The sequence below is a fragment of the Gavialis gangeticus genome, unplaced genomic scaffold, assembly GCF_001723915.1.
Source record: "Gavialis gangeticus isolate Ggan-Ray unplaced genomic scaffold, GavGan_comp1, whole genome shotgun sequence".
Lineage (NCBI taxonomy): Eukaryota > Metazoa > Chordata > Crocodylia > Gavialidae > Gavialis > Gavialis gangeticus.
In genome coordinates, this window is record NW_017729015.1 from 15,047,099 (window position 1) to 15,057,910 (window position 10,812).

Genomic DNA, 10,812 nt, shown 5'->3' on the forward strand with positions numbered 1-10,812 from the left:
GGGTTAGACTAGATGATTTGTTCAGGTCCCTTCTGACCCCAAACTACTATAAAACTAAGAAACAGTGGCTTAGGAAGCCCAAGTGAAATTGGAATTGAGGTCACTTTCCTGTTCACTGACCAAACGTTCTTCTCCAAGGAGAAAGTACAAACTGAACTGTCCAATGCGGATCTTCTACTGCTTAGTTCCCATCAGAAGAATTGAAAGAAAAGCATGGAAGTGTCCTGACATCAACCCATAGGAAACAGCATGTTCCTTAGGCTTCTGTGCCTCATTAGAGCAATTCAATCAAGATGCATAAGTTGAACAGTTTTTAGGATACGGGAAATTGCAAGTTTCAAGCCTGGTGTAACAGAAGACAAACATTTTCCTAGCTTCGGGGTCAGCTTCTATTATAGCAGGAATAAGGTTAAAAGTAATTTTATACTGAGACAGAGATGTACCAAAAAAGTCCAACATCTCAATGTTGTGGCAAGTTAAGTCATGCAGAAAACTCACTTATGAATAGAAAGAGACCGATACTTTGAGATTTTTTCATACTCCAAAAGGAGCATTGTGGCAGGGGAAGAAACCTTAAAGTAATGTTAAGATGATCACAAGGGGCAAGGGAACCTGACATCCTCTTATAGTATCTGCTGTTTAGAGGACATTCCTTCCCTGAGCCAAAAACTTGAAGGGGTATTCCACTGAAAGCTATATATAAGCCTCTGAGAGCCAGCCCCAAACCTACTATATACACAGTTGTGCAACTGAGCGCCAGGGCCAAAGAACAGAAGATGCATGAAGGGACTGGGTATCAGGAGGAATTGCAAGTTGACATGCAATTACTTAATACCCACAAACCCAGAAAAAAAAAAATGCACAGCCTCCAAGTGATAAAGTAAGCATTTAAACCCGACTACAGTCTTAAGAACAGTTTGTTCTGCCCTGGATGACAGTTAGGGTGCCATTCTTACTTTCTCTGAAGCTAGTAAGCAAAGAACTAAGTGCCTGATGGAACAGTGCACTTGGATCATTGCTTGGAAAGATCTGTGCATCCTGAAAGCAATGACAGCAGTTTGAGCACTGAGTCCTGGTAGGTTTTGCAGGAGTTCAGGCCTTAAAGGCTACCATTGGTCTCTTTCCTAAACATTGGTGCATTTATCTCCAGATTGACCAAGCCTAAGACAGCCTACAAGCCACTACACTGTGCTGCAGCCAGGCCTGGATTCCTAGTCCTGTAGCTTTTGCTTTGGACCTCAGACCAACGTGTAGTTTAAGTCATAGAACAGGCATGGATGTATTGGTGAGGCCTCCCTGAAGCCTGGATCAGATCACACCCTTGGTTTGGGCCTCTCTCTGATACAGCTGAAGTTTAATAACTGGAAGATTTCCAAGGAGGCACTCAATGGCACTTTTCCTCATTCTACTGATCAGCTCTGCATGACTAATTATTTGAGAGGTGTTTTCTTCACCAAGGATGAAACATTAGATCACAGGACAACTGTAATTCCACGTACCTATAACCCCCAGTCATTACAGCTGGCTGAGAAAAGTGAAAGGAAGAAAAAAAAAAAGTAATCATACTTCTATAAGAGTAGCTGATTTAGAAGGTAGATGGGACTGAAGCCTCTAAAATTCTTAAGCATGTATTTCACACTGAGTGATCTCAAGATACTAAAAATATCAAGATATAACCTCATTCATGAATTTTAAATTGCGCTGAAAATCTAGCAGCGCTGGTGTGTGTTCCATATTTGAATGAGCATACTGCCATCCTAATGTTACACAGCTGGAGCATGGCAAAGGAGAGACACCCTGCAAAATAAAAAAAAGTCAAATGTAAGGACACACTTTGAAAGGTAGCTTATCAAGTTAAGGGATTTGTTAGCACAGGATACAACTATACTCCTCCTCCCTTTTTCTGTTTTTAAGTGGCTTAGTACTATGTATGAGATTACTAGCCTGTTAGTCATATAAATAGCTGAATGACACATGACAGTTCAGCTGTTTGGAAACTTGCACAATCCCGATCTCTGTTCTTGGCAGGGCACGCCTTGGAGACTGCTCTGGACAGCTCTGTCAGGCTCTGGGTGTCAGGCAAACAGCTTTACAAAACTAGCAGCAAGTGGAAGACCATCACAATCCAGGTTCCTAAAAAGTACCAAGTTTGCTTGGCAGATAGAGAGAGGCGTTTTGGATTTCAGAGCACCAAGAACGCTACGGCGTGGCAGGAAGGCACTGAAAATACAGCTAACTGCTTAAGATGCATTTTGCTGCTGGCAGCAAGGATGCATATCAGACAAACCACCATTTATTTGACATAGGATTTCCTGCTAAATCTTGGACATATTCACTACTTCAGATCCCCTTTGCCAACTTTTTGCTGGTTGGTCTTGATCTGCTAGTAAAATCAAGATGTTGAAATGTGACATGACATTTGACTGCCATAGCAACAAGCAGATGTTACAAGTGCAAGTTTACGGCTTCTCTCTGCAAGCTCAGACAGCAGGAGCTGAGCTGCAAAGCTTGACAAACTCTTCAGTAAACGGAAATACATTAAATAAAATGGAACAGACAGCAACCTGCTGAGGAAAAATGCTCTGTGCCCAAATTCAGTCTTAAGTCTGCTCCAGTAAAATAAAACCATTTAACTCAGCATATCTGCAAGTCAAGCCCTGGCCACATTAACTACTAACCCAACTCCACCACTGCAAACATACCTGCAGGACAGCCACACTGGGCAAGACTATTCAAAATGTTTCAGCTCGTTAGCTAGGAAAAGCTATCTGTTAATGCTCCACAGTGGCTTAACTACTGAAGACAGATGTTTAAATACCATTCAAGCCACAAACATCCACTTGGCATTTTAAAGTGTACTGAAGTGGTGTTTGAGAATGCAGTAGCATTTTAAAGCTACAGCCCTTCTGGTTTTGAAGATGATCATGGAAGCCTGGATTACAGCAGCTTTCCTGCAAAACCACTCAAATGTAGATATTACACATATCTAATGTCATAGTTGCTCCATACGGTCCTAAAGCGTTTTTTAACACAAGTTGTGTTGGCTTATTAAAAAGGTGTCACTTATTGGATCTTTGTAGGAGGGAGTTTTCGTTCTCTAAGTTCCGACTAAGCCCCACCCTAAGTCAAAATAGGATGAGCTCACATCCCAAAATTAAGTCATCTGTGCTATGAAAGAAAATGCATTAGTCATGAACCAATCTGAACTCTTAAAACAGAGCTAAACATAACCTTAAATCAAGTGCTTCCTTCAGGAAAGCATATGCAATGAGCTAATCTGCCACTACCTACTGGAGCAGGAGGGCAATCTGATTAAGTCTTCCTTCCTGAACACCAGACTGTTGCTCAGACAATGCACTCGGATCATCTTGATCTCCACAGAGTGGAAAAAGGGGCCTCTATCTGGTAATAATTGCACTGCTATTAATTAACACCTTGAAATGACAAGCCACAGCCAAACCATTCTGCCAGATAGTCTATGGAACATGACGGACTCTGGAAAATAGAAGGTAAAGTTAATATAACAGCAGGAAGAGCCTTACAAGGACATAAATAGCAGCCCCAAGACAGCAAATGTCCAGAAAGCTATATATTTCATGCCACTTGCTCACACTTTGTCCTTACCACTTTAATCTAACCTTGCGAGGGACAGGAGCACTTCTAGCTGTCCAAGCAGTCTAGTTGCCTGGGCACCCAGTCTCCCATATATGTTGCATCACCCTCAGAAAAGGACAATTTTTTTTTTTTTTTTTGCTCTCCAGCTCAGGAGCAAGAACGAGGGAAGTTAAGCCCGAGATGGATATCTGAAGAATCCAAAATCCTGGAATAGAAGGGACTAGGCCCCACTTGACCATTACCATTTGCCTAGTAAGCAGCTATTGGGCAAATACATGACCAACAGCCTAGTCCTCTTATGTGGTGGGCTTACTAGCTCCAAGTCACCTCTTCCCCAGTGTTTGTGTAGCGCTAGCCCTTCACAACTGGTTGCGTCAGTGATGCACAGTCAGTTTGTGTTACCTAGAGGTGTACTGTATCATTCATGAACATGCCTATACAGCCATTTAAAATACCACTGTTGCCCTCGAACCCCATTTCAGAGTCCCAGCCCCATAAGCAATTTAATTCTAATTTACACAACTGATGCATCAGAGTCTGAAGGCATCTAAAGACCACTAAGCTATATGGAGGCTGAGCAGTAAACTGCATGAATGAAACAGGGAAGATCTCAGCTCATTTCAAAGCCAAAAGGAAGCACTGTATTTATTTATAGTCTCCTGAGTAACTGAAGTTATAGGCCTTCCTGAATTAATTCCCTTTTGAACTACGGTATCTAATCCCCAGGTGGCTGCCATCCAGGTCAGTGAAGACATTGCCAAGGCAGTGCAGGTGAAGACTGCTGTTAATGGGCACGTTGTGCTTTCTCTGCTGCTAAAGAGCATCTACCTGCAGAGCTGTCAATCCAGCACCTGGAAGCATACACAAGGAGTCAGTAAGTCAGTTAACCTTTCCAGACGCATTACTCTTTCATTTTTTTTTTTTTTTTTAAAAGGACGAGAGCCTCCTCCTTATTTGTCACACGAAAAGCTCATGTTTTTTCCAGAGGCCAGCATGAGGAAGCAAGTCCAGTTAGTCTTGACCAGTGTGGTTAAAACCAAGACTGGCTGAGAATTTGCTTCTTGAGAAGAGTCTCTCTCTTTAAATTTCAGACTTGTCCCTCGGCAGGTGCCTTCAACAGTTAAATACCTTCTTACTGCAATGAAGTTTATTCACAGCAGCTCCTCTGAACAGAAGTGATAGCATTTGCATTTATATGGAAGCTCTACTCAAGCTTCCCAGAGCTTTGCGATTCCAATCAAATCAGCCAACTATTAGCCCCAAGATACCAACTCGAACATCTGAAATAAATGCAGCACTAAAATGACACATTAAACAGATTTAAGAGAAACAAGCTGTGCATAGCAAGCATTAAGATGAAATTCCAGAGCCTGAACACGCAAGTGCAGGCAGCCATAGCTCTACAGAACAGAGCTCCATTTCAGAAGAGATGGAAGTTGCACACAGCACATGGTTTAAGACAGGGGCAGGCAATTATTTTGGGTGGAGGGTCACTTACTGAGTTTTGGCAAGCCATTAAGGGCCAAATGATGGGCAGCCAGGGGCAGATAAAATATTAATTTTCTGGATTAGGGGCCCCGAGGGCCAAATAAAATGGCTTGGTGGGCCACATCTGGCCTGCAGGCTGCATTTTGCCCATCCCTGGTTTAAGATGTGCAATAGGGTGAGGCTGTGTGCAGGTTTCATGGAAGCAAACTCCAGGTAGTGCCTCAACTCACTGAAGACCAGCAAGGTGCATTTGATTACTACTTCCAAGCTTAGTAACACAATGGACTAAAAGAGCTCCCCAACTCCAGTGAGAAGAGAGACCATCCATCCCCTTGGCACATCTGACAGCATAGGAAGGGTTTTCGGGTTCAGTTTGGGTCTGTTTTTTTTTTTTTGATGGGGGGGGTGGAGAGGGAGAGGGAGGGGTTGAAAATGGAAAGCATCCTGTGTAGTTCAAAAAGAGACCAACAACCTAAGGTCAGTTGTCCTTGAATGTCAGCATTGATTCCCATCTTACATTACTTGGCCAGCGCTGGTGGTTGCAGCATGGTATTCTCAAAAGAATCTTAACAGAATCCCAATGGCTACAAGTTATACCTGAATGGACGCACTCACCCCTAAGCAGCAGACATGAATTCAGAGACCAACACACGCTTGGACTAACTTGGGCAAGATGCACCCAGAAAGAGAAATAAAAACCACTGCAGACTAGTAACTCAGCTCACTGAGGACCAGAGAAGAGGAAGTTACAGCAACCAGCTGCAGAAATGATTTAAGCACATAACATACAACAGCAGCCGCCTCTCCAAATCAATCCTGAACGTGCATTTAAACTGAACAGCCTTCATCTAAGTTATGTACATGACACAACTATAAGGTGTTCAGATAAGGAGGTAAATGGATGTTTTACTTCTTGTTTTTCAAGGTCGCAATCCTCTGACAAGACTGTTGATTGCCTGGATTAAACAACAGATTTCTGGGTGAAAGGATGCAGATTTTAACTTCAAGCCTCTCACTAGAAAGATGCAGTCATGTATGGGAAGAACATCTGATTGAATGGTACCTGCCATTTTCAGTTTTGTACATAAACAAGGGAAATGCAAGAAAGGGCAAGCTTTAAGCCCAGTGTAGCTGTCGGGCGCTGCGCCTGAAGCACTTTAGGAAAAGTCCTGTTTACATAACAAGTAAAAGGAGCTGCAGAACAGATCGCTTCCAATCACGCAGGAGGCGTAGAAAAATAATTCAGAAGCTACACAAAAAAAAGAAAAATGAAGTCAGCCCCTGACGTGCTACTCATAGTTGCTGTAGTGACATGGTCCATATCCTGAATCCTTCTCAGCACCTGCCTGCAGGCAACAAGCGATGTATATATTCTCTGCTCTTCTATACTGTCCCCATCTACAGTCACTTCCAGCCTCTGTTGCGACAGTCTAATGCTGCCAGATCAGAAGACCAACCAGGTTCTTTCAGCATGTTGTTCCCTCCTCCTCCTGGCCATATTACAGAACATGTCTCCTTCAGACAGTTTCTCTCTCAGCAGCTGGTTAAAACCTCCTAGCTGAGTCATTACAGGGACTCGCATGTCTAAATCAGGACTCGTGCTGCTGAGTCAGAGACAAAAGCAGACAGAACAGGGAAACAATTACATTGTCAAATTTGACAACACGGAATTTTTGGCCCAAACACCCCATCACAAAGGCAGGCTTTAGAAGAAAGTCTCTCTATACAAACTAGAGAGGAATTTTAGGGCAGATGTGCTGCTAGCCAGGGTGAATTTTTCATGCCCTAGCTAATATGCTTAGTCTTTGAGGTTGGTGTCCGGTGAAAAAAAAAGACACATCACATCCCCTCCCTAAGAGGCTATATTTTCTTGCTGTGAAAGGAACTGAACAATCAGGTAACATTTACTCTAAGCTGTTTTTAACTGTAAAAGCTGGTCACTTACCATGAAAAGCCCATTTTTTATGAACACCAAAGTTCACCGATAAACAGCCACACACTGTTGTCTAGCCAGCTTTGCATGCTACTTTCTTTTATTCTTTTCTTGACCTCATGGCAAATATCATTCAAATTATACTTCTTTCCGAGTCCCATGGCACCCCCTCAGTGTTACTACTCACCTACCTCCCCATTTCTTAGCTCAGAGCCTACAGGGGAAAAAAGCACCTCCCAACAGCATCAGAATGCTTACTTGTTCCTGTAAAACAGGCTGAAGACACATGCCTGGTCACTGCTTCCACGCTGACCTCAACCTCCTGGTATTCTGTCGGCATGCCACGCTGGAACAAGGTTTTATCAGAATGACTGCCTTGCAGAGGCCTAGCAAAAGCCCCAACTAGTCTGCATAAAGTCCCCTCAGAGATTCCCTAGCTACTGACAGGTCAGATAATGATACTGGGAGTGAGCAAGCAGAAAGGAAGGAAATGATTCTTCATCTGCAGGCTTTGTGCATTCCCAAACATGAGCACTGCCAGCAGCTTGCCTCATCAAGGATTCTAGGAGGTTTGCAAGAAGAGGCAAAACTTAAGAGTTGAAAAGACTTTAAAAGTATTCCCCCCCTCCGTCCTCAAAAGAGATTTTGTGTTTGTATTGCTCCCGTCCTCCCACACTACTTCAAAAGTGAGAGTCTCTAGCCTCACTGAACAGATGGCCACCTCTGAGAAGGGGTGCCAGGCAAACTAGCCATAGCACTACTGGAATGAGATGGGACCAAGGGGCTACCCATTCACCCTGCCTTTTTAAAAGGGGGGCATGAGATCCTGAAAATAGCCCTTGTCTGCTTTATATGGCCATGTTCATCCAAAACACTTTCATGCTGTTAACTGCACACAACTCCACTTCTCTACCCAGAAAAATGCGAGTAGCTGCCTTTAGAAAAAGCTGTTGTTCCCAAGTTCTTTCCATATCATGATATCCCACAGGAGCTGCAATCATCGCACTGGCCAGCTTGTTCCCCAGGTCCGGTTTAGTTTAAATGTTTCAGTTCCATTTCACATCTGGGTCAAGTGCAGTTAACCAGGTTTCCTCTTCCAACCTTATTTGTAAATCTCAGACATCAAGATGCGACAGTTAACCTCAGAGAAGTCATAAGGCCCAACTTGACCTGTCTGCTAAAGCACATCAGGGAAGCCAATACTGTACTCCAAAGTGATAAGACTGACTTTCCACCAAAAACAAGAAGGAAAAGCTGTGCCCAACCTCATGGGAAAGACAGCAGAGTGCAAAGCTGTCACGGTGCCTCTGGTTTAGAAGAGCAGTGACAAGTGAACATGGGTTGACATGCAAAAAATACAACGCAAGAGTCCCATTCTAGTACACTACCTGCCTCTGCCCGATTTCTGAAGCCTTTTATATTTTGGCAACATGTGGCTAGATTTGTCCTGAGAAAGCATTACTGAACTGGAGTACCGAGTGCACTGGTGACAGGTCAGTGAACTCGAGACCTGAATGACATCATCCTACACCTTTAGTCACAACTATTATAAGAGTCATACCACCTACACCATGATTCTCAATCAGGGTGCCCAAGATCCTTTTAAGGGTGACACACTTTATTAGCATTCATAGATTCTAGGGTCGGAAGGGACCTCAGTGGGCCATCTACTCCGACCCCCTGCCCTGGCAGGCAAGAAAAGGGTCAAACCTGTGGTCATGTGATCCTAGCCAGGTGCCTGTCCAGTCTCCTCTTGGAGACCCAAGGACAGGGCGAGCACCACCTCCCTTGGAAGCTCACTGTCAGGTGTCAAAACATCTACATGATTCACAAGGTAAACCCGGAGCTTTCAATGCAGGAATCCACCCTGTAAAAGCATTCTGACCTGCTAGGGTCTCCCAGTTCTTTGCAACAGGAAAATTGCTCTATTATTTTTCCACAGTCAAGAAACAAGTGAAAGCTAAGAGCTTGCACTTTCTAAAGGGTAGCTGGAGTCTAACAAAAGATGTCCCCATTTTAAAAAAGGTTGAGAACTACTGACCTCCACAAATTAATCTGTGCAGTTGTTACTACTGCAGCTTAAACCATAACAGGGCTAAGATGTTACATATGCAAGCTAGAAAAGAGAGAGAGTGCCCCCCACCTTTCTCCCCTATACACAAATACATATACCTTGCACTGTGCTCATGTAAAGCTCAAGGGAAATCTGTTTAACCCTGCACATAGGAAAACAATGACTGCAAGCCTCCCCACCCCATTTTTCTGAAGTTTCCACTCATCTATTTCATAAAAAGTTGCCTTCTAAGCCCAGTTGGGTTTTACAGACTCCCAGACAGCTGCTTGTAAGGATAATGAGGAATCAATGCTCATTATTCAGTTAATTGCACAGCAATCCTCAAAGAGGTCAACAGACCTACAGACACTGTAAGCAGGAAAAGATCAATTGCTAATTATAGTCATCACCAAAGCAATAAGGTTAGCAGGTTCATTTCTTTAAGGGGCTTGTTTCTGATGAAAATGTCCATGCGCCGAAGGAACAGCTCCAGGTTTAAAAAAAATCAAGCAAACTAATTACAAAGCACATGCCATGTTCCTCCCAAGGAAGTGAGCATTTCATGGGACAAGTTAATGACTGTTTAATGACACTGGAAACCAAAACAAGTGAAATGGCCTTTGTCGAGTACAACAGCTTCACATAAGACTGTGACAGATGAACCCAATATTAAAAGACTGTGGTCTTTTTTTTTTTTTTTTTAAATGAAAGATTTGGCAATCCCTGCCAATCTCTGCCTTGCATAGAGTTTTATCACCAGTTGTCACTGTTTAGCTAAATACAAGAGGTAATAGCTGGGCACTGGAAGTTAAGTCAGCCAGACACTCCTGCTTGTTCATCACCTGTTAAATCGTCCAAAGGCTTAGACATAATGTGCCTTCAAAAGCAGACTTCTTATGAAAAGTCTTGATAACCACATTTTTCTTCTACTTTCTCAGAGAAACTTGATTCACTGAAAGATGAATGTCCTGTTATCTTGTAAGATAATGCCTTGGACTTATTCAGCACCTACTAAATTGTTAGGTTTGACTAGCTAGTATTTGTACAGTGCTTTGAGATATCCCAAATGGCAGGAGATGTGGAAATGCAGTACATTTTTCTAGTAAAATGCATCCTACTACAACATCCAACCTCTTTTGCATTCAACCACTAATTGGCACTTCCTTCAAACTATGGCAGTAGACTGTGCTTCCTGCTAGGAAGTGGCAGTAAAACTGCTGCATTCCGTGAGCAAAACAGAACCATTCAAAGCCACAGAGACAATGGAACAGCAATAAGTGCCCTTGAAGCATTTAGGAACGTAATCTTTTCCTCTTTTGATCTAGCCAATATATTAACACTAATCACTGTAATTTTTTTTTTTAAATATAAAAGAGAAGCCAACAGTTACAAGACCACATCTGTTTTTTTTATGATTTTTTTTAATTAGATAACTATAGGTAGAAGTAACACCTGGGATCAGGATAAACTAAATAAGTTAGCAAAAGGATTTTCTTTCCATTTACTGTGAGTGACAGCACTTCATAAAGTTGCTTTTACCATTACTTCTGCAATTAGTTTCTTGACGGTTGAAAGATCCTTATAATCTGAATGGTGGTGCAAAAATAAAAGCCGTACAAAATTCAGAACAGTATCAAAAATACAATGGAATTGGAAAATCATTTTTTAAATGTAAGTGGATAGTGTTCTTTCTTTTTCTTTAAAAAAAAAAAAAAAAAAAAAA

General features: G+C 42.5%; 1 protein-coding gene across 1 annotated transcript in view; it reads right to left on the reverse strand.

Annotated features, from left to right (window-relative positions):
- KPNA6 (karyopherin subunit alpha 6) overlaps positions 1-10,812 on the reverse strand; it is a 50,212-nt gene that overhangs the window by 35,524 nt on the left and 3,876 nt on the right. The gene's annotated exons all lie outside the window — the stretch shown is intronic.